The sequence below is a fragment of the Hermetia illucens genome, chromosome 1 (assembly GCF_905115235.1).
Source record: "Hermetia illucens chromosome 1, iHerIll2.2.curated.20191125, whole genome shotgun sequence".
NCBI classification, from domain to species: Eukaryota; Metazoa; Arthropoda; class Insecta; order Diptera; family Stratiomyidae; genus Hermetia; species Hermetia illucens.
Window position 1 is genome coordinate 212,032,400 of NC_051849.1, and position 27,395 is coordinate 212,059,794.

The window sequence follows — 27,395 nt, forward strand, 5'->3', positions numbered from 1 at the left end:
ACTGACATTACTGCATAATCATGGGCCGAGGGTCCTCTGCCGAAAATGGATTCCGCGATTTGGTGTACCAGCCGTAATCATCACGGACGAGGGAATGTAATTTGAGTCCACTCTGTTCTCGGAGTTAGCTTTTGGGTTTCAAACGCCACAAGGCCACTGCATATCATCCACATTCCAATGGGATGCTGGAACGTTGGCACCGGACGCTAAAGACCGCCTTAATGCCTGCGGCGATCTGCCGTGGTCGTAGTCCTTGCCTTTCGTCCTCCTCGGCCTTCGCACAGCCCACCAAAAGGAATTCACGCGAAGATGGTGTACGGGGAGAATTGGGCGGCTCCCAACCAACCCTATGAGAGCAGGGTTAAGCGACTCCAGCATGCTGTGTCTGCTCAGGGACGCGGTTTCGAAACTAAGGCCGACTCTACCTTCCCGACATACGATGCCAGTGGTCGACACTCCCAGAGACCTGGAGACATGCTCGCAAATCCTCATCAGGGTGGATGCTACTCGGAGGCCGCTTCACACACCATACGAGGGTCTCTTTAAAGTCCTAGAGCAGCGGGAGCACTCTTTCAAACCAGATATCCGGGGTGGGCCCAAATGGGTATCTTTGTCAAAACTGAAAGTTTCCGCGAAGTTGGAGGACACTCCAAAAAAGCATCCGCGTTCGTCAGGTAACACCATTGGTAGGGTCACGTTCCAGGTTCCTCCGCTAAACCCGCGTGGTTTCAGCAAGCGGCAAAGTGATGTGACGTGAATCACCCACTACATCGCTGATAGTAAGAACGCCTCTGTCGAGGCCGGTGCCGCCCCTTTTTTCTTCTCGCCGTAACTTCTCCGGAGTGCAGTTCGTCGGGTCGACTTCCCTGTTTTCACCAAATTCCTTAAGATGAATGGATCAAAATTTCATTTCAAACTTCAAAGGATAGTAGTATTCAGTTCTTTATAATTTTAATAATTGTAGATTATCTAATTCTAGTGCAGATTCTGGCCATACCAAGAGTGATTGGAATCCCCTCTTTGAAGTGTATAGAGGAGAGTATTTCACTTCCTCCGTAGTTTCTCTCCGACACAGAGATCGTTTACAGTTTTATGGATAACACTTTAGTTTTTTCGCCTAGGAGTACCCATATGTGCTTCGAATGTATTCTATGTAAGCCAACCGCTGCCCTTTATTCATCGTTTCCAGAGTTGGGTTGTGATTTCGTGGAGGACATTTCTGTATCTACCTAAGATTTAGCTGAAGTTTATATGCTGCAAGCTTCGCTCCTCTCTTTATTATAAGATCCAAAGGCGGTAGTTGCAGCGACTTCTCCAGAGCTATGGTGGGTGTCCCCTTCACAGCGCACAGACAAGCGAATCTGTAGAGTTAAGGTAAGTCCTCCGTAATTTTTTTTTAAGCCCTACTCTCGACTAGAGCTCCCATCCGTAGGAGGCCTGTTCCAACCTGTCCCGTTCAGAGTCAATAATTTTTGCTTTTCGCCCTTGAACTCCATATTTTAGGTTTTAAGCTTGGTTAACAATTTCTCTAGACCCTAAAGCATGAATTAGCTGTTCTCCGTCGAAAAACCAGTTGTTCAATTCAGTTTTTTATCATTTTCATAATTGTAGATTACCGAATTCTTATGCAGGTTCTGGCCCTACCAAGAGTGATTGGAATCCCCTTCTTGAAGTGTAGAGTGAAAAGTATTGTACTTTTCCATTGTTTCTTTTTGACCCATGAATCTTTTACTGTTCTATGGAAATATATCTTCCGAATGTACTCCATGTAACCCAACCGCTTCCCTATATTCTATCTTTAACAATCGATCGTTTCCAGAGTTGGATTTGTGATTTCGTGGATGGCATTTCTGTATCTATCGCAGGCAGACTGAAGTTTATATGCTGCAAGCCCCGCTTCTCTCTTTATATTAAGATCCAAGGACGGAAGTCACAGCAGCTTTCTTTGGAGCTAAGATAAGTCCATCCTACTTTTTCTCACCAGTTCGGCGAGATAAGGAGCGAAGTATCGGTTCACAAATATCATCTCCCTGTCAGGACACAGAGATTTTTTACTCATGTGCATAGATTTAATACAAAAAAAACTAAACCTACCCGGGGTACACTACTCTAATAGAGACGTGAAGTCTCCACCAAAGGAACTAAACTGCCTAAAGTCGTAGTAAAGGAGGGGATAAAATCACAAAAAACTAACGCGCGGGGAATGGACGAGGAAGGACTAGCCTTGAGCTAATTCTAGCACCTACTTGACTAGTAGCCCTCCTCATGTAAGGTATGGTGGCCCTGCGGCGGCCCACTCCAACCACCTCCACCTTCGGGAGCAGAACGTCGGTCACCGTAAACCGGCTAAGAAGCGAAGGTCCGCTGGTGTTCTGCTCAAGAGCCAGTACCAAAAGGTCATGCATATTCTCAGTAAGATTGCTAAGAATAAGGAGGCCGGTATTGTCAACGAGCCGGATGAAAAAGACCTCGCTAAATACCAAGCACCAAACACTTGGTAGACCAGCAGAAGACGAAGCCCACAGCTATCAAAGGCAACCGATCTCAAGACGAAGTCGAACAAGATTACAAACGGAACGGAATGGAGCTCGGACGCTAAGCAACATCTTCAGCAACGTGGCCAGGAGGCACCAAAGCAAATATGTTAATTTATTCCGCAGCACAGGAGACGCTGATCAGGACAGACCTAGAGCATGTATCCTCACGAAGAAGAATCGGCACGCTTTTCTGTGTCGTAAGTTCCAGCGACACCTGGTCGTGGTAAAACTGGAGCAGGCAGGGGCAGAAAACGTGTATATTTTCTCGGCTTACATGACTCACGACCGATCAGCTCCGCCAGAAGAACTACAACATTTGACGAGCACCATAGCAACAAACAAGGCCAACTTGTTGAAATCGACGAGAGATGTGAGTCATTTTTTGGTTCTATTATTACTTCAAACCTTTCGCTGAGTAACAGGGGCAGTATACCAACCTCCCATTTCCCCACCTCATAGAACTGTGATGGTTGAAAAAAGGTCCTTGATATCAATCTAAGAGCCGACAATGGGATTCTTAGGGTGAAGAACTGGAAAGTGTCTGACCAGAGATCCTTCTCAGATCACAGTTGGGTACTTTTCAGTCTAGATCTCGCCGCACAGGTCTCCAAACTCTTCACAGACCCCTGGAGGATCGACTAGAGAAAGTTTGGCCAAGTAATTAAGAAAAAAATCTCCGATGCGCAAATTGGCAAGATTGGCACGACAGATGAACTGGATCAAAGGTCGGAACTCTGGAAAAGGCATTCGATACCGCATGTAACGCCAGACTATCTTATCGGTAATTATCAAGAATAAGATTGGCTGGAATATAAACGGCTTCTCCGCATATAAATCTCCGGGCCCTAATGGCATAATACCAGTCATGCTACTGAAGCAGCAGGAAAGGATTGTGCCGTGACTCGTTGAGATTTACCGGAGCTATATTTCTTTAGGATACAAACCACAGTCTTGGAGATGCGCACGAGTGTTTTTCATACCGAAAGCGAGCAGGCGTGGCTATCAGTTCGCGAAGGACTTTCGACCAATCCGCCTTATCTCTTTCGTGCTGAAGACACTAGATTCCGGCCTCGACATCCACTTAAGGGCGATTATGGAGGGAACGCCTTTCTCTAAGTCCTAACAACAAAGGCAAATCAACAGAAACCGCTCTCCACAAAGTAATTAACACAGTTGAGCGGTAATTGCAGTACAAGCAGTATACCCTAGAGGCGTTCTTAGATATAGAGGGAGCATTCAACAACGCCATTTAGGGAGTCTTGACCAATATTGGATTAGAGGGGTATCTTATGCATTGGATTATATCTATGCTAAGTACCAGGATAATCCAGTCGGATCTGGAAGGCAATCACTTGACCAAAGCTGTGAACACAGGCACGCCCCGGAATGGCGCCATCTCTCCGGTGATCTGGTTAACAGTGATGAACGAAATTTTACGAATATTAGACAGCAGCGAGGTGAAGGTAGTGACGTATGCCGACCACTTGGTCATATTAGTGTCAGCGATGTTTCCGCCCATTATGGGCGACATCATGGAAGGAGCGTTGCGAAAGGTGTGCCTGTGGGCCGTAAGATACGGATTTGGCATAAACCCAACCAAAACGGAACTGATGCTATCTAGGCTATCTGAATTCCACCTACCACGGCTGAATAAACAAAGATTGGTTCTTTCCTCCAATGTAAAGTATCTGAGTGTAATCCTGGATCCAAAACTAAATTGGAGATTGAACATAGAACTGAGGGTTAAGTAGGTCTGTATAGCCTTCTATGCCTGCAAGAGAACCTTTGCAAAAAAATGAAGAGCTCGGCCGAGGATGGTTCTCTGGATGTTTACTGTTGTGGTGCGTCCAATCCTAACGTACGGCTCTATTGTATGGTGGCAGTCTTTGAGTAAAAACCTGCGTGTGCAGAGGGGGAAGCTCAGCAGTTCTGCCCGAGAGATGCTCTCAACGTACTCCTGTATCTCCTCCCCCTTGACCTCATTAAATACGCTGTAGCGTACAGTACCGTCAGACTACGAGAGCCCGGATGCTGCACAACGAAGCCCTACGGCCACAGTAACATCCTAGATGAAGTACCTTAGGAAATCTGGGCAAACTGAACTTCACGAGAAAGTTTACTGTGGACTTTCCAAGCATGGCAGAGTGGAAGACCGGCGGCGTGTTGCAAGGTTATGAGACAGTATCCTTATCCGATAGATCAAAGATGGTCTGTGGAGTCGGTGCGGGGGTTTTTTCAAAGACACACATTGTATCCGAGTCATATGGTCTCCCAGGTTTCGCCAGTGTATTCCAAACGCGGCCATTAAGGCCTTTTACTCAGTGACGACATCCTGCAAGCTAGTGGGGCAGTGCAGAAGCGCGCTGAACCGTCTGGGCGGCACGCTGAAAGTCAGCCTCCTCTGGGCTCCCGGGCATAGGAACATAGAGGAGAATGAGCCGGCTGACAGACTGACCAGGCGTGGCTCTGCTTTTGTCAGCTCTTCGACGGGTACAGTCGGTGTCTCGCTAATGGCTGCTAAGGGCAGAATCTACTCACATTACTCAGCAGCCGTGGGCCTTAGATTATTATTATTCTGTTAAGGGAAAGTCGCACCGCGTCCTTGAAGAACTATTGTGCCCCTTTTACTGGTTATAGTGTACCTGTTGATCATAGTATCTCAAGCAGGCCTGTAACCGTTAGGATCTTTAGTATGTTCCCCACTTCCAGAAGTTTCAGCTTTGCATCTGGTATTAAGTGTTCTCCCAGATGTATCCACCTACTTTGCACAAGTGCCGAACACTGTCCCAGGACGTGGATAGAGGTTTCGTCCTCCTCCTCACAAAACCTGCAGGCAGTATCCGTAGATATCCCTAGCTTCCCTAGGTGATAGTTCAGCCGACAATGACCAGTGAGAATTCCCACTATGATTCAGAGGTTCTTTTTGGTGAGGTTTAAGCAATCCTTTGTGCGCATGGGTTCGTATCCCCCAATAAGCATCCTGGACTGCTCCATCCCTGGTAGGCCCGCCCAATATAGTTCCCTCAACCGTTTCTCTTCGTTTCTTAGATTCATAGCCATGAAACCGTTTCCGATTCCACAGAAGGGTTCTGGCCCGTGTAAAGGCATCCCTGCTCCCTTCTTGGCTAGTTCATCCGCTGCCTCATTGCCTTCCAACCCAGCATGGCCTGGAACCCAAAGTATCCAGACCTTGTTGGACGAGCCGAGTGTATTCAGTCTCTCAAGGCATTCCCATACCAGTTTAGAGTTCACCTGGTTGGACCTAAGTGCCTTGATCGCTGCTTGGCTATCGGTGAGAATAGCTATGTTCTGCCCCCTGTAGTTCTTTGCAGATTAAAGGAGGCACATTTGTCTATGGCGTAAATTTCCGCCAGGAATATGCTAGTGTACCTGCCCATTGGCTCAAAGTACATTTTCCTTGAACCAATGGCACCGGCACCCGCTCCCTCTGCTGTGAGGGATCCGTCAGTGTACCAAGTAATCAGTTGCTGGTTTAAGCCGTATGTCGCAGCCACGCTCTCCCAGTTTGCCTTGTTACTCCAACGTGTTTCAAACTTCTTTTCGAAGTGAAACCTCGTTGTCATGATGTCCCTCGGTATCAGTAATTCGGGATACCGCCTAGAAAGGATATCAATCTTCCTTCGATTTAGGCAGCTCCCCGCCTCACTCATACTACCGGCCATTCTGAATATTGATCTCCTTGCCTGCATCTGTATGTGCAGATGGAGAGGGGTTAATCCCAGAAGAACCTCCAGGGATGCCGTTGGGCATGTCCTCATTGCCCCACTGATACACACGCAAGCCAGCCTTTGGAGCTTATGTAATTCCCTGGCTTGTGTGCTGAGTTGGGTTCTTTCTGCCCAGATTACCGCTCCATAGGTAATCATTGGCCTTACTATTGCAGTATATATCCAAATTAGTATCTTCGGCCTGCAACCCCATTTTTTTCCTGCTATGGATCTGCAAGTCATCAGAGCCCTCGTGGCTTTCCGACAAGTGTTTCCGAGTAATTTTTGGTCTAGCGTGATTCCCAAATATTTGACCTCTGTTTCTCGTTTCACCTCCATATCATGTAATGTTATGGCTTTCAGGTGATCCAGCTTACGCCTCCTAGTGAATGGTACTATGGTGGCTTTGGTTGGGTTGATCCGCAGACCCACCTTCCTGCACCAGGCACTAGTAACCCTTAGTCCAGTTTGAATTCTATCACATAGGGTATCTTCATATTTGCCCCTACAGATTAGAACAATGTCGTCCGCGTAGCCCTGGACTTGTATTCCGGTATTAGTTAACACGTCCAGGAATTCATCCACTACCATACTCCACATCAGCGGCGATAGTACTCCACCCTGTGGACAGCCTTGAGTGGTGTTCATGATAATAGAATTTGTACCTGTTTGTACCTCTATTTGTCTGCTTTCTAGCATTTTGCCCATCCAGAATGCCAGGGTGTTTTCCACTCCTTCGCGGCTCAGGGCATCCTGTATCTCTGTGTGCGATGTGTTGTCGAATGCTCCTTCGATATCCAAAAACGCGCGCAGTGCAATTTCTTTTGTTTCTATGGCGTCCCGTAGTACCTCTGTCAGCTGATACAGAGCAATTTCAGTTGACCTTCCTGCCCGGTAAGCGTGTTGACAGTGATGTAAGGGATTACGCTTTAGAACGTTACTTCTAATATAGTTGTGTATGACCTTCTCCTCCGTTTTGAGTACGAACGATGTTAGGCAGATTTGTCTGAAAGATTTAGGGTGAAAAGGATCCTTTTTACCCGCTTTCGGAATAAAGACCACTTTTGCCCGTCTCCATGCCCTTGGTATGTAACCCAGTGCTATGCTCCCCCTTACCACCCTCAGAAGAGACTCTACGATAATTCCTAGGCTTCTCTGGATAAGTGCTGGGAAAATGCCATCTACTCCGGGAGATTTCATTGGTTGAAAAGTTCCCACTGCCCATCTTAGCCTAGCTTCTGAGCATACCTCTTTTGCTTGTTTCCAGCTCTCTTTCCTTCCCCTTTTATTCGTTGTTGGGGCGTCAGGCAGATTATTGTCGCCTGCCGCCGAGGGGTAGGACCCCGGGAAATGAGTTCTGAGAAGCAGGTGTACTCTGTCCTCCTCATTCTCGGTGAATGTCCCATCTTCCTTTTTCAAGCGGACAGAGGATATTCCCCAGTCTTTGGCTACAGCCTTGTACAGCCTGGTTGCTTCTGTGATCTGTTCAATCCCTTCACAGAATTCCCTAAAGCTGTTCCGTTTCGCTTCCCTGATCGCGTTGCTATACGCAGTCAGTGCGTTTTTATACCTCCGCCAGTCCCCGGTTTGTTTTGCCCGGTTAAAGAGTTTTCGTACCTCCGTTCTCATTCTGGCTAAGTTCCTGTTCCACCATGGTACATCCCTTGATGACTTGACTGTCTTGGCCGGACAGCTGGCCTCATATGCGTCAATGACGATTGTGTTGAGGTCTTCCACCACCGTTTCTAATTCCAATTCGCTCCTGATGTCACCTCCCCCTTGAAGGTGGGCAATGTTGTTGCTCAGGTGCGTTGTGTAGGATTCCCAATCCGTTCTCTTGGGATTCCTTATTATTCTTTTTATTTCGGAGTTACCCTCAATGTCGAATCTAATTATCCTGTGATCAGACATTGAGGGTTCATCCGACACCCTCCAATTGCTGACCATCCCGTTCATTAGGGTATTTCCTAGAGTTATATCTAGTACCTCTTGTCTGGTGCTGGTCACAAATGTTGGAGTGTTCCCTACATTGTATATTTCTAACTTATTACTAAGAATAAATTCGAGAAGGTGGGCCTTAGATGCAAAAGCTTACAACCTGTGCCAAGTCAGGGAGGATTTTGCACGCTTATAACAGAGTCCAATCACGGGCGCTCCTGTTTCAGACGGCGGTCTATAGGGTATTTTGCCGCTAGGCTCGGCATACCCTACAATTCGCGTTGCGAAAGCTGCGAAGAAGGGGGGAGGGGGGCTTAGGCACTTCCCCTGCGATTGCCCAGCTCTAATTGGAGTCAGGCTACGGACACTGGGTAAACCTTTCTTTGGGGACCTCAGAGAGATTTCTCGTTGCAGGGTGGGACAACTGGTTAACTTCGTGAATGCTACGGGCTAGCTCTCAACATCCGAGCCTGCTGGACTCTACCTCCCTGCTCTCATAGCAGCAGTCACGTCGAATTTATAGCATCAAAATGGCGCACTATAGCGCTTGGAGTGGCCACTGATACCTACCTATCTTACTACCCACATTTTGCGGGCAGCTGCTCGTGAACTGAGATTCCGTGGAAGGTTCACACTTCCATACTTGCGACAGAATGGCTTGTTCTAATCTGAGGTTAGTATTCGATAATTTGAGATTAGTTTTGTCTCCGGACAGTAGTTGAGTACAACTCATACTTCCGGGAAATAAGCGTCTCGCTGAATATTTGCCCTTACCCCCACCTCCTACTCTTGATGGTGTCTTTGATTCTGTTCGCTTCCTTTGCAGTCTTAAGTTTGGTTCTAAGTCGAATGCGTCGATAAACAGGCTCCGTTCACTTTTCCTAGTTCAATGATCTCCTTTGAACTTCAGAAAATGGCTATAACATTTTCTGTAGAGTTGGTGCTTTCACTGCTCTGTTCACTAGGTTGGAGTTGGGACTTCATCTCAGTCTGAAGTAAGCATGGATGATGATCCACTGTTTCCGGTAATTTGAGTGAGGTTGACTCCATTCTGTCCCTATGTCTGCTTCCGTCAATTGTTTTAATTTGGAGGATGCAATGAAACTTATCTTTGCACTGGAAATGCAAGAAAAAAATGGTAAAAATACGCATCAAATCTCAATTTTGGTTGAAATGTTCGTTACGATTTTTTACCGAAAAGGTGTCGATATGTTCCTAAAATTTACTTCACGAACCCTTAAAATGAAACGTGATAACTTGAGATTCCCCACAGCAGAGCCTAAAACTAAGTACTAAGTATGTATAATAGTCATATAAGCATAAAGGATGAGTTATCCACTGCAAATATGCATGCATCCCACAATTTTAAAAAAATGTCGCTCAACCATTCCTCCTCCCCACACGCATGTTTGCACAGAAAAATGTCGTTGATGTTATAAGGGAACATGCAAACATGGCGACACAATTTATTTGAGGAAGGCAAATAGGATCGAATTACGGCAGAAAAACCAACAAATGATGGGTATAAACTCACATCACACACTTTTATTGGATACTATTGCGTTTATGTGAGTATACAATGCGTTCAAATATACATATGTCCACATCAGCCATCATATGTTATGGTAATGCATATGAATGACTATTAAAGAAGACATAGTATCCCATTGCATACAGAAAAGGACTAGGATATTTGAGGATTCATCTAGTTAGCTTGACAAAGGATGTGATTATCTTTTCCATTTCATCAGTTGTTGAGGAATGAATTGAACGTTATTGTGATAGTAACTCGCATATGCATCATTAGAAATGTCCCTGGACATGCATCTAACGTTGTCTTCCATTCTATCTAACAAAAGGAAGTAAGTGACATGATAGTACGTTCAGGAAGTAGCATATTTGCTAACTAATGACTAATAACCTAATTAAAATGAAAGCGTTGAAAATAGGTTCGAAATTCGTGATATCGAAATATGTGATATCACCTTCACTTTTTGGTGAACGACTTGAAAACGAGCCTGTTATTTTTTGGTTTCAATTACTGTTCTACAAATTTTGCCTGTCCCAACAACAGAATCACAATTTTCCACTCTCCCAATCATTTAATCCCAGATTTTATACCATTCTCGGAGACTACATAAAATTTCATATCAAATCGATTTTTCATCTAAATTTCAAAATGCAATATCGTAACGGTACTTTGAACTTACAAGCCTGCAAAGTTGACAAAAGTTGCACAATTATATTACCTTTCGAATAGCATGTAAAAAAATAATGGGTTTGATTATGGGAAATTTAGGAATATTACGATTTAAATAGGAGGAAACGTGGTCTTGATGTGGAACAAATCAAGCGTCATTCAGACGCTTTTTATTAATTAGAACTACCATATCTAAGTCAAGACCACATTTTCTGCAGTCTTTTTAGTGAATTATCACTTTCTCATTTGGATGTGCAATCCACGAAACTGAGTATATGGAACAGGAAAAGGAGATGAAAAACGTTCCCGAGCAACTAAACTTGATTTCGACCACGCTCGGTCACAAGTTTTGTCGTTGTAAAAAATTGACGTTTGACATTTGACGTTTTGACTCAGCTGGTAACATTTTTGATAGCCAATTTTTTTAGAGAAAAAAACTTTCCAGAAACCACATTTTTATTAACTCAACAATTGGATAAAATATAATTACTTAGCCTGAAAAATATGGGAACAATAAACAAAACAAAAAAAATTCTAAAAACCTTCCGTAAAAATGTATAGTGGTTGGTGGAAAATGAGAAGAAAGAGAGAAGAAGGGGTGAGGATGGGAAGGGGTAGTGATGGGTGAATAAGGGAGCCTGCGGAGATAATACTCATCACTGCAATCAATGCTCAATCATTCCTTTATTAGCAGGTTAGGGTGTGCTTCACATTTATCAAGAAATGGTTGTCTAGCCAGGATGGCATCAATTCCAGTAACTTCACAGGGTAGAATAGGATGTGATTAGAAACATTCCTAGTCTGAACAGTATTTTTCGTTCTTGGAGGAGCATTTTTCCGATTTGTGATCATGAGCTATCTTCTGTTCATAGAGCGAATACAAATGTGAAAAAAGGCCTGATGAAGTACTAACAGCAAAATAGTTTCACGTTCTAATATATATTATAGTTGCCATTCACCCCTTTGGTGAAGTATAGTCCGTCAACCACACCTACGCCAAATCGTTCACGGTTACCCGAAATGCTTTTCAGCTTGCCCCATGACTTCCCGAGACGCTCACACTCCCCCTCTACTGTTCTGCGTCAAGTTCCCTTGGGCCGACCCACTCGACGGCCATTTTGGGAGAGTGAGTTCCACTGCATGGCGTAGCCCACAAATCAATAGTTGCCCCGCCATAAAAAGTGACCTATCCACTGCGACTTCCGTCTTCCGATCAGAGTGTGTACGAGTGCCAAGTCTGTGCGTCAATCAAGTGTTTCGTCTGCGATGGTGTCAGGTCAGCGTACTCCAATGACACGACGCAGACAAGTGTTGACGAAAGCTTTGAATTTTTGGGTTACAGAGGAGTTCACTTTCCATGTGCTATTCCCATATAGCAATACAGAAAAAACACTAGCACAGAACAGTCTCAACTTGATCTTGTCGTTGAGATAACTGCATTTCCAGATATTAAACATGGGCAACGAAAGCGGGTCTAGCGCTGTTAATGCGTCGGGCAACATCTACTTCGGTGCGCCTCTTCTTAGATAACAAAAAAAAATGATTGACGCTTTTGATGCTCGCCCATTAATGCTGATAGGAAAAATGCGATGACCAGTCTGTCTGAGAACCCTAGTTTTGTTGATTTTTATCTTCAGTCGAACTCCAAATCCAGAGCCATTTGGCCACGGTCCATGACTCGCCGAGAGTGTGAACCGACGGCATCAGCGTAGTTGAAGTGTTTAAGGAAGGATGTCATTGTCCATTGAAGTCCTCCACGTCCTCCGAACAAGGCAATGTGAAGAACGTCACCGATAACAAGAAGAAATAATATCGGTGATAGGATCCAACTCTGACAGACTCCGTTTTGGACCTTAACATTTTCTAGGATTTTGCCTCGGTGCGGCAGGTGACATCTTGTGCCACCATATTTCGCTCTGATAATAGCTATTAGGTGCCCCTCCTGCGTAGAGCACTCTAAATATCCTCCTTGTTCACGTCATCGAAAGCTTTCTCGAAATCAATGAAAAGCAGGTGCAGCGAAGATTTAAACTATGCGCACTGTTCCAAAATGATCTGTAGGTTGTTGATGTAGTCAATCCAGTAGGATACGGAGCGGAAAACAGCCTGCTCTCTGTTGATTAAGCTTTCAAGATATCTCTGGGAGAGGTCTCGGATTCCCAAGATTTCCGTATGAGTAGAAGTAGCTGATCAGCAGTAACTGCAGGTGCAGCGATAAATAACTCTGCGGAAGACCACCAAGCTCTGCGATTTTATTCCATTTGAGTGCATTGATGGAAGAAAAGATTTCTCTTCTGCTTGGAGGAACAGTTCGTGTCCGCACCTGTGAATAGCCATTTCATCCACAAGAGGCAGAATTTCACCGAATCTGATATGGTTAAGAATAATAATGAAGTGTTCTTTCCACAAGATTACCGCAGCCGCAATCAAGATTTGCGGCACGTGCAAGTTCTTTGGTGGTGCGGTATATATTCGTGAAATCATTGCGGCATCTTCCGCTTCCCTGGCAGCGCAATAGCAAATTTTCTCTTGCCACGGCGTATACTACACTGAATTTCTCGGGATTTTGTTTGGTATCAGAGTTCGAGCGCATCACGCCCGCCATCACTCGCAGCGGTCAGGTTCCTCTGGCGGTTTTCAAGGTTTGCTCAAGTTTTAAAGGCGGATTTTTTGCTAATAAAAATCCTGATACTGTAAATACGAAGACCATCCTCAATTTTCTCAGGGATAATAAAGGATAAAGTTTTATCGTTGGGGGGAGTGTAAGCGTAGAGTTCGGTCTGGTTACCGTCCGACAGACGTTCAGCCTTGTTATGGTCATTCGTGGACGATATAAGCATATTGCGCGAGTTATGTCCTGATTTTATTATAGCCTCCTCTGGTTCTGGTTAAACGGAAGGACCATTCCCGAGGCAGGACCGAAGTATGGCCACTTTCGATAAGTTTAATGGTTGGACAGTTCTTTGTGGTGTCGGAACTTGTTGCGTTTGCTAGGTATGGATGTGGGAACTGCAGGAATCTGAAGGTGGGTTGGTTTGGTGTTCCACGGGAGGGACTCGTCAGATTTGCTCCTTTTTTATATTCGAGAAGTTCATCAACTGCAACGACTTGTTGTGTTGCATAGTTCTTTGAGAGAAACGATTTGCTCGTTACTGTTTGCTAGGGGCCATGTGCATCCTGTTCTCTGCCTTGATTTTTTCGGTGCAGTAGTTCGGGTTGTCGATTTTCAGATGATCTGACCGGGCGGCGGTCTGCTGAGTTTCATTGGAATGTGAATCGCTTTCGGTTGGCAGAGGTTACTGTCTTTGTACTATCCTCTCTGCTAGATGTTTGACACCTTTGCTGGAGCCCTTGCTTGTTTTGCAGTGCTTAATGCCGTTCGACAGATCACCTTTTTTGGATTGTAAAACAAACACCGTAAGTGTACTGGTAAAAGTATACAACTAAGGACTGCTTAGCTTCCGCATAAGTTAAAAGCTATGCTGATGATGTCACTGCTGCAGGTGGCAGGTCTGTTTTTCTTCCATTTCAACGGTTACACGTATGCCCCGTCTTTGAACCAACTTAGTGATTTAATGAAACTAATTGATAATATACTTGTATAGCAGGATTGCCTAGAATTTCAAACGTGTTACATTTCTGGAGCAAAGGGTTATTCACCCTTTGTGAATTGGAAGATGGTAAAATGACCATCTGGATTAATGGTGATCAACCGCGAAGGCTGAACTTTCCCAAAACCTAAAGAAAATGAAGGTCCGCCCGTACTTGAGTGTAGTTCTACTGTACTTTCGGGAATGCGTTCCTTTTGAATACTTCAATCTCTCTCACGTCATTATAAAACAAGTTGGAATACCGGAAGCTCGCGCTTCGGGTATAACGGTTTTGTGTTCATCTTATGTAAGAAATTTCAACGCACATTTTTCTATCCGTATATAGCTACAAATCAAACATATTCCTTCATATTTTTCCAAACTACGAGACAGAACCCCATTCATAAAAACTCATTTCGTTGTGGTATTGACGAATTGACATGTGATGATGACGTCATGCAGGTTGTAGAGTGCACGAAATTCACAAAAAATGGTAAAGTTTTATCCCCTATAACTTTGTTAATAATAATTGGATTTTCTTCAAACTTGACCAAATTGTTCATTATATTCTTCATTAAGCATGCCAAATTTTGTACTTCTAGGATGAACATAAGGGGGGTGTCGGGTAAATTTCTAAAATGTGGAAATATACTAATTATTGACCTTATTTGTGCAGATATCGGAACCGGATATATTTTGAGGCCCAGATTTCGTAGAGATGCACCACCGTGATTTTTTCAGATTTTTCGGTTGGATAGGTTCTGAGAACGAGACCTGTTACACATTTTGTGGGCCCTCATTCCCCTATATTACACCCAATATTAAATATTGAACCAGCTTCCAAAAGTACTAATTGGGACCTTTTATTTGATACCCCACATGGCTACATTCTGTAAAAAAAAATTTGCACCCTCCATTTACATGTATGGGGAGCCCCCCTTAAACTGAACACAAAATGGCGCCACTTTCTGCATACAAAGGGAACACCAGATTACATACTCTCACCAATTTTCATGACAATCGGTCTAGCCGTTTCCGAATAAATCGGGTGTGGCAGACAGACAGACAGACAGACCTGTGCGGAGTTGCCAAATCTCCCATCAGGCGCGTCCCTTCGTGTGGATAAGGGAATGCTCGGCGGATGCCTAGGAATATGCACATATACGCATTTGGAGGTGTGCGTGTATGGGCATGCTTATGCGCACGCCGGGTAGGTGGGAAGTAAACGCCCGCCCGTGGATAAAAATTGGCTATGGGAAGGATACCCAGAAATAAAACCAAACATGGAGGAACAGAAGGAGAATAAAGTTACGGTGCAGGGCTTCGGAAACCCAGTACCGGCGGCTTTTGGGAGTGGGCAAGCAGGCTCCCGGCCGTCGATATCCCTCGACTGCAGTGCCTCGGTGGTGGATTACTTGGCCACCGTTGCATCAAATACTACAAGTAGCCTGGAGAAAGAGGCATTTAAAAGGAGGACATCACTCCCGAGAACGCCTGTTCAAAACCCAAGAAAAGATGGGGCACAAACTGGTCAGTTATTAGCCCATAGCGGGGTAACTACACCTGGTCGAAATATGTCGCAGGACTTAGTGGTTGATCCATTTAAGAGAAGCTCGACGATAGCGCGATCTCCTCCGAAATCAACCTTGATGAAGGAAGGAAATCAGGGAAGCATTGGCTAATAAGTACGTAAGCGCCCAATGTGAAAACCAAGCGGAGGAGCTATGTCAGAGTCCGGAAGAATCATCGTTTGCCCTACTCGGAGGCAAAATAGTAGAGTTGTCTGAATTTATTAAGGACAAACACAACGTGCACCAGGCCATCAAAAACATGGTCCGTACCATTCGGGTACTATACAATGGTGCCAAGGAAGAAAAAAACGCCTCGAAGAAATTAAGCGTCACCCAGGCAACACAAGTGACACCCCCTCAACATCCAAAGGGCGGTAAACTTGAAAAGAGGAGTAGAGAGTGTGCGAACGATTCTTTCGGATCCTCACAGGACGCGAAAAGGCAAAAAGGCCTCTCACCGGCAAAAGGCAAGGGAAACAAAGTTATCAACATCGTGGAAACTGCGGCGCCGGCTCCAATTGACCCAAGGGAGGCAAAGCCTCAAAAAGGGACCAAGGAAGCATGGACCAAGGTTGGCGGAAGGAAAAATACGACGCAGAAAAGAAGATTACGGCCCGAATTAATCATCATCTCCAAAAAGGGGATATGACTTACGCCGATATCCTTAGGAAGGTCAAATCCGATCCTGAGCTGATGGACCTTGGAGAAAACGTCAGCCGAATCAGACGCTCCCAGAAAGGAGACTTGATGCTGGAGCTGAAGAAGTCTCCGGGCAAAACGGTAGAAATTTCCTCGGCAAGGTGGAGAAGTCCTTAGGAGAAGAAGCTCAAGTACGGGCCAGAAAGCAGGAGCTTGTCATAGAATGTAAGGACATTGACGAAATCACGACCAAGGAGGATATCCGTGACGCCCTAGAAAAGCAGTTCGGACCACTTGGCTTGCAAGATTCCGCAATCAGGAGACTGAGGAAGGCATACGGAGGCACGCAAACGGCAACTATAAGCTTACGTTCAAACTGCTGTAAAACTGCTGCTGTAAGTAAAAATAGGTTGGGTCGTTTGCCGACTCAGGGAGCAGGTATCCCTTAAGCGGTGCTTTAGATGCCTGGAATTCGGCCACATAGCGGCGAAATGCACCGGTGACTGTGACAGGTCAAAATGTTGCAGAAAATGTGGGGGAAAAGGCCATATGTTCAGGGAATGCAAGGCTGAGCCTGAATGCATGCTCTGCAAGGAAAAAAAGGGCGTCGACTGTCGGCACGTTGCAGGCAGCAGCAGATGCCCAGTGTTTAGGCGAGCCTTGAATGCAGTAAAAAAATGAGGTTGATATAAATCAACCTCAACCACTGCGAGGCAGCGCAAGACCTTCTCTCGCAGACCATCTATGAGAAGGGAATCGAAGCTGCCATAATCAGCGAGCCCTATCGCAACAATAAGAGCGGTGCCTGGACTGCAGATGAAATTGGCAAGGCGGCAATATGGGCGTGTGGAAATCAGGCCATTCAAGAAGTGATGGAGTTTCCAGAAGTTGGATTCGTCAGGGCAAAAATAGCTGGTATCTATATATATAGTTGCTATGCTCCACCAAGCGCGACGATAACAGAATTCGAAGGAATGCTAGGTATGCTAGTCTCGGATGCAAGAAGTCGAAACCCCAAGATCATAGCTGGTGATTTCAACGCGTGGGCCGTGGATTGGGGCAGTCGCACTACGAACACCAGGGGCCGTATCCTGCTCGAGGCTTTCGCGGAGCTAGATTTGGTGCTTGCCAACACGGGAAACGTTTCCACTTTTCGTGGGACAGGGTCGGGCTCAATAGTCGATCTGACATATGTGAGTACCACATTGGCGAGGAGAATGATATGGTTTGTCAGTGAGCATTATACTCACAGCGACCACCAGGCGATTTTCCTCCAGATCGAATATGGGCCATGCGTCGATGCGTGTTCCCGTGAGGCTGGAAACCGGGGCTGGTCCGTGAAAGGGCTTGAGGAGGATGCATTCATAGAGATGCTATTGGGAGGCCAATGTCCCGGTGGAGCGGCTACGGAAAAGGTAGAGCAAATGATGGGACGCATAACAAGAGCATGCGACGCTGCTATGCCGAGGCGATGAGTTCTCGCAAAAAGGCGCTCAAACTATTGGTGGAATGAAGAGATCGCGGTGCTAAGGAATGCATGTTTTCGTGCTAGAAGGATCTGCCAATGATCTAGAGCAAGACCAGATTTCGACGAGAAACGGCTAGCATATGTGAACCTTCGAGGTAGGCTTAAGCAGGCTACACGGACCAGCAAGCGAGAATGCTTCAAGGAGCTTTGCACAGAGGCAGACCAAAGCCCCTGGGGAACAGCGTACAGGATAGTTATGAAGAAGATGAGAGGGCGAACACCACAATTGACCTGCCCGCATCTTCTGCTCAATATCGTGACGGCGCTCTTCCCCCCGGATAAAGGGGAGCGCAAACAACACAAGCGAGCACTGGACGTCTACACCATACCTGCGGTAACTGAGGAGGAACTTATGCAAATTTGCCGGAGAATTGGTGATAACAAAGCACTCGGTCTGGATGCTGTTCCCAATAGAGCCCTTAAACTCGCTGTTAAGACTAGACCCGACTGGTTTATCAGCGTGTTTGAGACATGCATGATAGAAGGAATTTTCCCCGATCGGTGGAAGAGGCAGAAACTAGTTTTGCTCCCGAAGCCGAATAAACACCCAGGACACCCATCATCATACCGACCGATTTGCCTTATCGACACGGCAGGAAAGATGCTCGAAAGGGTCATCTACAACAGACTGCTCCCTATCATCGAATACAAGGATGGACTATCGGAGCGACAATTTGGATTTCGTCAAGCCCACTCAACTATCGACGCCGTAGACGTTGTTTTGAAGCTGGCTCGAGATGCGATGTCGTCTAAAAAATGCTGTGCCGTAGTGACATTGGACATCAAAAATGCGTTCAATTCCGCAAGCTGGGAGTGGATAAAAAATTCACTGGCTAACACGGGTGTCCCTAGTTACTTGACTAAGCTCCTCAACAGTTACCTTTCGGAGAGGACACTGTGGTACGACACGGATGAGGGATCCAAGCAGCACACCGTTACCGCAGGAGTACCACAGGGCTCAGTGTTGGGTCCTCTCCTGTGGAACGTCATGTACAATGGGGTCCTTGTCCTTCCCGTGCCAAAGGAGGCCACGATAATCGGTTTTGCAGATGATCTAGCTGTGGTTGTCGTCGCGAAAGAACCTGAAGACATTGAAATGTACGCTAACGAAACCATTAACGCCATAAAAGCGTGGCTGGAGATGGTTCAGCTTGACCTTGCGGAACAAAAGACGGAGGCGGTCTTGATTACCAATCGTAGGAAGAAGAATACGATTAATATTTGCGTTGATGGTCACGTCATCACTTCGAAGCCGGTTATCAAATACCTAGGGGTGATGATTGACGCTAAAATCAATTTCAAGGGACATCTGGATTATGCCTGTGAGAAAGCGGCAAATACCAGCGTATCATTAGCGCGGATGATGCCTAACATTGGAGGTCCAAGGTACAGTCGCAGATTACTTGTAGCCGGAGTGGTTCGCTCCACACTATTATACGCGGCACCAGTTTAGGAGGAAGCATTAGCGTGTGAGAGTAATCGTAGGAGAGTGAATATGACTTACCGCTTAGTGGCGCTAAGGGTGTGCAGCGCCTTCAGAACAATATCAGGCGGGGCAGCGTGTGTTATTGCGGGAATGATCCCGATAGACATTCTGGCAAGTGAGACACGCTGCCTGTACGAGACAAGGAAAATGAATCCTCTTGAAAAGGATGCAGAATGCCGAAAGGCGGCAAGGCGAGAGTCGCTGGAGAAGTGGCAGAAACGGTAGGATGACTCGCAGAGGGGTCGCTGGACCCACACTTTGATTCCCCGTATTGAAGAGTGGATCCAGCGACGACACGGTGAGATTAACTACCATCTGACGCGATTCCTGTCAGGACATGGGGGTTACAGGAAGTACCTGCACCAATTCAGGCTGGATGATTCTCCCTTGTGTCCTGAATGTGGTTGCACACCTGAGGACCCGGAGCATGTTATGTTCCACTGTCCACAATTCCTCTCAGAAAGGAGGAGTCTGGAAGACTCCCTGAAAACCACTCTAAGCCCGCAGAACATCGTCGGGGAAATGTTGAAATCGGAGGGGAACTGGTGTGCGGTGAACACCGCCATTAAACGAATACAAGAGGAACTGGCAAGAGCGGAGCGCGCAAGGAGGACGCGAAGAACGGAAGGCGTGGTCGCGTAAAGCGCAGTCCACCCCGCGAAGTAATGCTTTGCGGCGGTCCCGCGGGGAAGAAAAAATGAGAAAGTGGGGGTGGTTTTAGTGGGTGAGAATCCCACACGCTGCTGCAACCTGGCGCGGCAGTGTCTTTCTAAGATTTCCACCTCCATCCATAAAAAAAAAAAAGACAGACAGACAGACGGACAGACGGACAGACAGACACCGTCTCGATTCTAATAAGGTTTTGTTTCACACAAAACCTTAAAAAGCACGTGCTCTTTAATCGGTGCAAGCATGGAGAAAAACTTTAGAAGGATAAAAACCAACAACCAAATATAAATTCTGCTTTCATGGAGAAGGCTAATTCTCCCGTTTGTTGAAACAACTATGGAAAGAATTCTTTCAGTCAAGACCGATTGACATTCAATTTGGGGTGGGGGTAGAGGAGGGCGTAAGAAACAAAAGATATATAGGCACCGATGTGCGCATCCCCTCGGAGGGGTGTGGCACCCCCTCTTCAAAGTGGAATTTTTTTTTCGAAAGGCTCATCGACGCTATGTAACTTTTGTTTCTTACGCCAAACTCTCTCTCTGCTTTACTGACAGGACTAAGGTGTAAAAGATAGAGAACATCGAATTTCTAGAGACAATGTTTTTCCCCGACTCGAAAAGGCCATGAGCTTAGCATATCAGATTAAAAAAAAAACGATGGCTCCATCCCTTCTGGTCTTCGAACGTCACGTATGTAGTAATATTGATTCAAGTAACAAAGAGAATTCGGCCTTTTCCACAAACTCGAGCAGTTCTAGTGAAAAGAAGTTGAATGGAAATATAATAGGGTCAAACTCTGAAACAGATGAAGAGCCTTAAAATTTATTAATTGGAAACTTAGTGATTGCTGATGATACAAAAAAAAATTATAAAGCAAAACCAAATATGTTCTAAGATTGAAATAGCCCTGCGTCTGCACCTCCTTGAAGACGGACCAGACTGGCAGATCAGAACTGATCAGATTCTACTTCACCTCTGCTTTGAAAAATATTTTACGCCCTGCAATTATCAATATTTGTTATGATGGTGACTAAAGCCCGCCATCAACGTACAGTTCGGTCTGGCGGTTATGCCGGAAGAGCTCGCAATGCACCCGCCCACCAGTTGAACTAAATGCATCAGCCGCGTACCGGCAAGCCACAACATCATTAGTTCAAACTGCACATAGAAGGATTTGAGAAAAGAATTTGAGATATTTGTGTTTCTGCCATTTATCAAAAACGATCATTAGCAATCTTTATCCCCAAAAAAATTTCTCGCTCATTTCTCTAAACAAGTATAGTTTTTAGTTTTTTAGAGAGAGGATGAATTATCATCTAATTCGTTTTCCGGTAGATGCCAATAAGGCAAAAAACTGATTCCTTAAAAATGAACATCCTTATGGATACCCCTTAGAATACTCGTATTTATCTGTGATAAGTGAATTTTTCTACGTGAATTTTAGTACACATCTTTGTAAAACGGTACGCTACTACGCTGACTGCGGCGCTTGAAGCTACCCTAAATTTAGCCCCCATTCACTTGGAGGTGAAACGGAAAGCGGCCAATGACGTATACAAACTCGATACCATTGGAGCGTGGAAAGGCGGCCTATCATATAGCCATGCGTCTATCTAGAAATTTTTTGACAAATCGGTAGCTTTAATGCCGGCCGATCATATGGTTTCCAGATTCGTCTTTGAAAAGACATACACTGTCGTAATCACTAAAACAGAAGAACAGTCGATAAATGGCTATGACTCTTTTCAGATTACAGATTAATCTTCAGCGACGGGTCAGTTATGGAGGGCGGATCGGACGCAGAGGTGTTCTCGGGGAATCCAATTATGGAACTGGCTCGACCTCTCGGAAAAATGACGAACATATTCCAGGCGGATATATATGTCATTTCATTGGCAGAAGAAGAATGTCTGCGATAAAAATGGAGGGGTCGCACCATTGGAATCTGTTCCGACAGTCTGGCAGCATTATCAACACTAAACAGCAACGACATATGAAGCCGATTGGTGTGGAGTTGTCATCAGGCGCTGCTGAAACTTGGCCGACTGAACGAAACATTCCTGATGTAGATACCGGGGCATTCAAACATCGCTGGTAATAAGGAGACTGACAGGCTGGCTCGCCGAGGGTCTGGATTCACAATAGTAGTGCCTTAGGAACCCGGCCATCCATTGTCAAGTCTTCTCTGAAGGGCGAAATTGCAAGTATTTACGCACCCGAGTGGACCAATTTCAACTCTTGCCGGCAAGCGAAAATCCTTGTGAAAGAACCTTGGATCACCAGAGCGGCATTTTTGTTGTCCCTTAAGAAGTGAAGCATAAAAACTTTAGTGGGACTTTTAAAGAGACACTGCTCCCTAAACTACCATATGGAAAATATTGGGGTGGTGTTTTCGGCTATATGCAGCCAATGTGAGAAGGAAAGAAGACGGCCCTGCACTGTTTATGCTGGTGCCTGGCCTACTCAGAACTCAAACGAAGACACCTTGTTAAGGTTTTCTTCAATGAAGAATCTGGACACTCTCCGCCTCAGGAGAATGTTCTCAGATTGGTTAAATCCTGCGAACACCATAGGCGGGAAACCATTGAATAGGCGATTTACGGGGATGGTACAAAGAGCCTAACAATGGGCTGAGTGCTCGAAGCTCGAGGGTCCCCCAGTAAACTAAATTAAAACTAAAACTTGTAACACGGATCCATTTGGTCTAGATGCCTCAATAAATGCTTCTCTTCTTTCCAAATTCTGCGTACCTAACGATTATGAAAATGATAAAAGTCGGCGGTATCCTTTGCGAAATCAATTTAGCATACAAAATCGCATCTCACTCTACAAATATCCTTTATGATTCATATGTTTTTCATGTTTCCCAAGCGCTGACTAAACAACAAATGTTTTTCAGTTTTCACAAAAAAACCAACTCCATTCAATATTTCTTTCAGGCAGGCATTTCTCATTTTCCACTGATGATCACTGTAAAAAGGACCGCAAATTGAGCCATCAGGATAACTACAATAATTTTTTCTCCAATCGTTTTTTTTTTCCACTGATTCTGAAGGCTTGAGGGCGGAGTTTTTTCTTCCGACAGGAGTGCATACGAACACAAAGCGATCATTTCAAGCCTATCGGCGTGTTCTTTAGCCCGACAAGGATAAATCCATGTTTGTTGATTGTTTGTGGGCTTCAGTTTTCCTTAAGCGCCATTGTGTTTTCGATCGGTTTGAAATTGAGATTTTAAATCGTTCCATGTCAAGGTGAATAGGCGGAGAAATGATCCTCAATTGACCATTAAAATGCGTTCGTTTTGCTTTTCATAAAAATTCTCAGGAATTATTCGAGGATATCCTTTTTTTCAACTTCTTTGGTGTGCATAGGAATTTGAAGGAAAGCATCCATTCTTTAGCACTCCTAAAAGATTTGTTCTATGGAAAATCAATTTTCCGGTGAATATTCTACGCCAGATTATCGAAATCGATATTATTTAGTTGAAAGTCGGATCACTACTTCCTTCTCATCTTACTCAGTCTTAACGGATTCCATATGAATCAGAAGATTTTCAAAATTGATCCGAAAATTCTTGTTGGCCAGTATCTGACGCGTAGCTTTTGAGGGTAAAGCGAGGGTAATAAAAATGGATGGGGTTTGTCATAATTCCATACAGGGAAAGTACATTACCCTTGTAAAGAGCAGCTTGATAATCAAATTCGGAGAGGATATAAAAGCAGCTGGGCGGATTAATTTCAGATTCAGCTCGTGTATATGAGCTGTTCCCGTTTAACGACATAATCATGCGTTAGGTCTTAATCCTTTATCCGTTGATCCATATACCCCTGATACTGGAGCGAATATATTTTTGAAAACGGATTTTCGAATATCATTGATCGACGAGAACCTTTTAGCCTTTCAAACTCTGCGGAGTAGCTAACGCATTCCCCTCTGCAGATGCTGCAAATTATGTTGAATCTGAGATATTTGACATTTGTAACCAAATAAATTTGATATAAAGAGTGTAAAACGAAACCTTATTAAAATCGGTTTACTGTTTGTCTGTCTGTCTTTTTTTGGAAGCTCTTTGGATGGTGGAAAAGTTCAAAACCTACCGCTGGCTCCTGCCATATTGTTATGTGAGACTTTTACTCACTAAAACCACCTCCTTCTCCTTCGCTTGCCCCGTGGGACTGCCATTTCGGTATTACGTCACGTATCCGGATAAGTTACGAACTGCGCCTCGTGTCATTATTTGTAACTTTCCTCCGAAGCTTCTCCTTCCTCAGCAGATCGTGGATCGCCTTCATTAATTTTTCCACCGCCCACCAAGATGTTTCAGAGACTAGCATCTGGTCGCCATAACACATCGTTCAATAAGTCCCGGGACTAACTATGAAAACAACATTTTATCGGCAAAATTCTTTATTATTCATCAACATAATTTCCTTCGAGGGTTATATAATCATTCCAACGCTTCTCTAACTTTTCAAACCCATGTTTGTAGAACGATTTGTCTTTTGACTCAAAATGAGCCTCAGTAGCAGCGATCACCTCTTCATTTGAGCCAAATCTTTTTCCCTGGAGCATCTTTTTGAGATCCGCAAAGAGCCAGCAGTCGCTGGGGGCCAGATCCGGAGGATGAGGAAGCAGTTGGAAGCCTAATTCGTTGAATTTGGTCATCGTTTTGATTGACTTGTGGCACAGTGCGTTGTCTTGATGAAAGATGACTTTCTTCTTCTTCATGTGTGGGCGTTTTTTCGCTATTTCGGCCTTCAAACGACCCAATAACACCATGTATTAGTCGCTATTGATGGTTTTTTCCTTTTCGAGGTAGTCAATGAAAATTATACCATTCGCATCCCAGAATACGGACGCCATCACTTTGCCGGCTGACTGTTGTGTTTTTGGACGCTTCGGGCGGCTTTTACCGGTCGTACGCCATTCAGCTGACTGCCGACTTGACTCCGGAGTGAAATGGTGAATCCATGTTTCGTCCACTGTCACATATCGACGCAAAAAATCCTGTTTATTGCGAGTAAACAGTGCCAAACAGCTCTCCGAATCATTGATACGTTGTTGCTTTTGTTCCATTGTGAGCAAACGCGGCAGCCATTTGGAAAAACCTTTTCCATAGCCAATTTTTGGTGCAAAATAGTAAATGCACTACCAGTTGATATGTTCACCATCTTAGCTATCTCGCGCACTTTCATTTTCGGTCACCCATCACGATTTTCAATACTTGCTTGTTGTTTTCGGGAGTTACTCCCTCATTTGGCCGACCCGAACGTTCCGCATCATTTGTATCAGCACGATCGCGTTTCACGTCGAAAACCACCGACAAATGGTTGTTTTCGACGGAGTAGAGTCCGGATAACGTTTTTCAAGCCATTGCTGAGCTTGAACAGTGTTTTTTCCCCATTAGAAAACAATGTTTTATCAACACACGAATCTCGTTTTGATCCATTTTTTCACGATTGCAAAGGTAGCGTCAGTTTAACCACTACAGCTTTTTGGTTATGTTTCGAATTACATCAAATTTTGACACATCTTATCTGAAGGTTGGTACTTCTGAACCTTGGTATATAAATGGCATTATTAGCGCCATTTCTGCGCTAGCCCCGGGACTTATTGAACGATGTGTTATATATTAACCGTGCTCGACGTTAATTTCCGTTCCGCAGTTAAAAACAACATGCTTCGCATCCTCCGGAATCATCACGCATGTCAGGCAATATGGGGAGTCGTCAGTCCCGAAGCGATAAAGGTATGCACGGTACCGTCTAACCTCGCCGGATCCATTTTGAGACATCTAGAATAATCCTGTGTGTCCAGCATCCTTAAGATGGGATGATTCATCTTTTTGTCATTCCAAAATAGATTCACTTTGTGCTAATTGCCGACGACAGGTATATGACTCGTCGATTGCATATGATGAGTCATAGAGGTGCCTTCCCTCGTTCGCCAAGATGTCGATGGGGACCATGCCTGCTATCACAGAGGCTGCTTCGTCTGATGTTGTACAGTAAGCACACGACGTTCGCAATGCACTTAATCGGTATGGAACTACGATTTTCCTTATATTTGCTTCCAACTTCAAAGACGGTGCCTAGACTGGAGTTCATAAAGCAAGATGGAGCTGATAACTCTCGAGATAAGGAGCGGACGGCTTTGCCTAGGTTCACCTATATTTGGTAACATTCTTGCAAACTTTGCAAACTTGTCACCCCGGAAGCTTTGGTTGCTGAATTTTCAAAATGTGACTTGAATTTCAGTCTTTGGTCAACCATGACTCCTAGGTATTTAAGAGTTGACTGCGACTGTATGATGTGTTCACCGATTCTGATCATTATCGACGTTAGCTTTATTCGCTTGGTGATCAAAATTACCTCGGTTTTATGTTCTACGAGCGTCAGACCAGCTTCCTCTAGCCAAGACCTAATTACAAAAATTGCCTCGTTTGTGAGTACCTCGATGTCATCAATATCTTGTGCCACGATAGTCACTCCGATGTCGTCTGCGAAGCCAATGATTGCCACTCTTTTGGGCAGTTGCAACTTTAAAATTCCGTCATACATTTTTATCCACAGGAGAGGACCGAGGACTGATTCTTGTGGAACCCCGCAGGTTGTTCTATACGTCTTAGGTCCATCGTCCGAATCTTAACACAACATTCTCTCCCGGAGAAATTCCATGACTATGTGCACCAGGTATTGAGGAGCGGCTAATTTAGCTAAATCCACAATTATTTTACTCCATTTTGCCGCGTTAATGGCATTCTTCACGTCGAGAGTAACTACCTCGTAAGATTTATTGGCCTCCATTGCTTTTCCGCAATTTCCGCCACCGTGCTGATCGCATTGACAGTAGACCTTACCTTTCGGAATCCGAACTGCCTGTCTGAGAAACCACCCTCGTTTTCTGTGATTGGTACAAGCCTATTGAAAATGGCTCGTTCGAAGAGTGTGTCGACGCCGTTTAATAGGCATATAAGATGAAGGATCACCCAAAGGTTTATTTCGCTTCGGGATTAGCACAAGCTTCTGTTTCCTCCACTTTTTCTGGAAAATCCCATCTTTGAGGCACATCGTAAATGTTTCAGCGAACCACCTTGGAACTGTTTTGACGGTCACTGTCAGTGCTTTATTCGGAATGCGGTCTAAACCAGGACTTCTTCAGTGGTTACCTCAGGAGTTTCATCGGAGTCTATCTGGACAGTGAGCAACTTCGGTTCATTTGAAACTTGTGGAAAGAGAATACTGATGATATCCCGCGGCAAATCAGGATTGGTGATCGGTGACGAGCGTTCACCCTTGATTGATGCCATAACTGCCTTGTACTCACCTCCCCACGGGGTGAAATCCCTTTCTTTGCATAACCTTTTGAAGTGTTCAGTTTTACTTCTAGAGATGACTGTTTGCATTTCTTTTCTCGCCTTCTTATATTGATTATGTGACTCTTCAAACTCAGGCCGGTTTCTGCTACGTTGGCTCTGTCTCCTGGCCTTAAGGCAAACTTTACGAAGTTC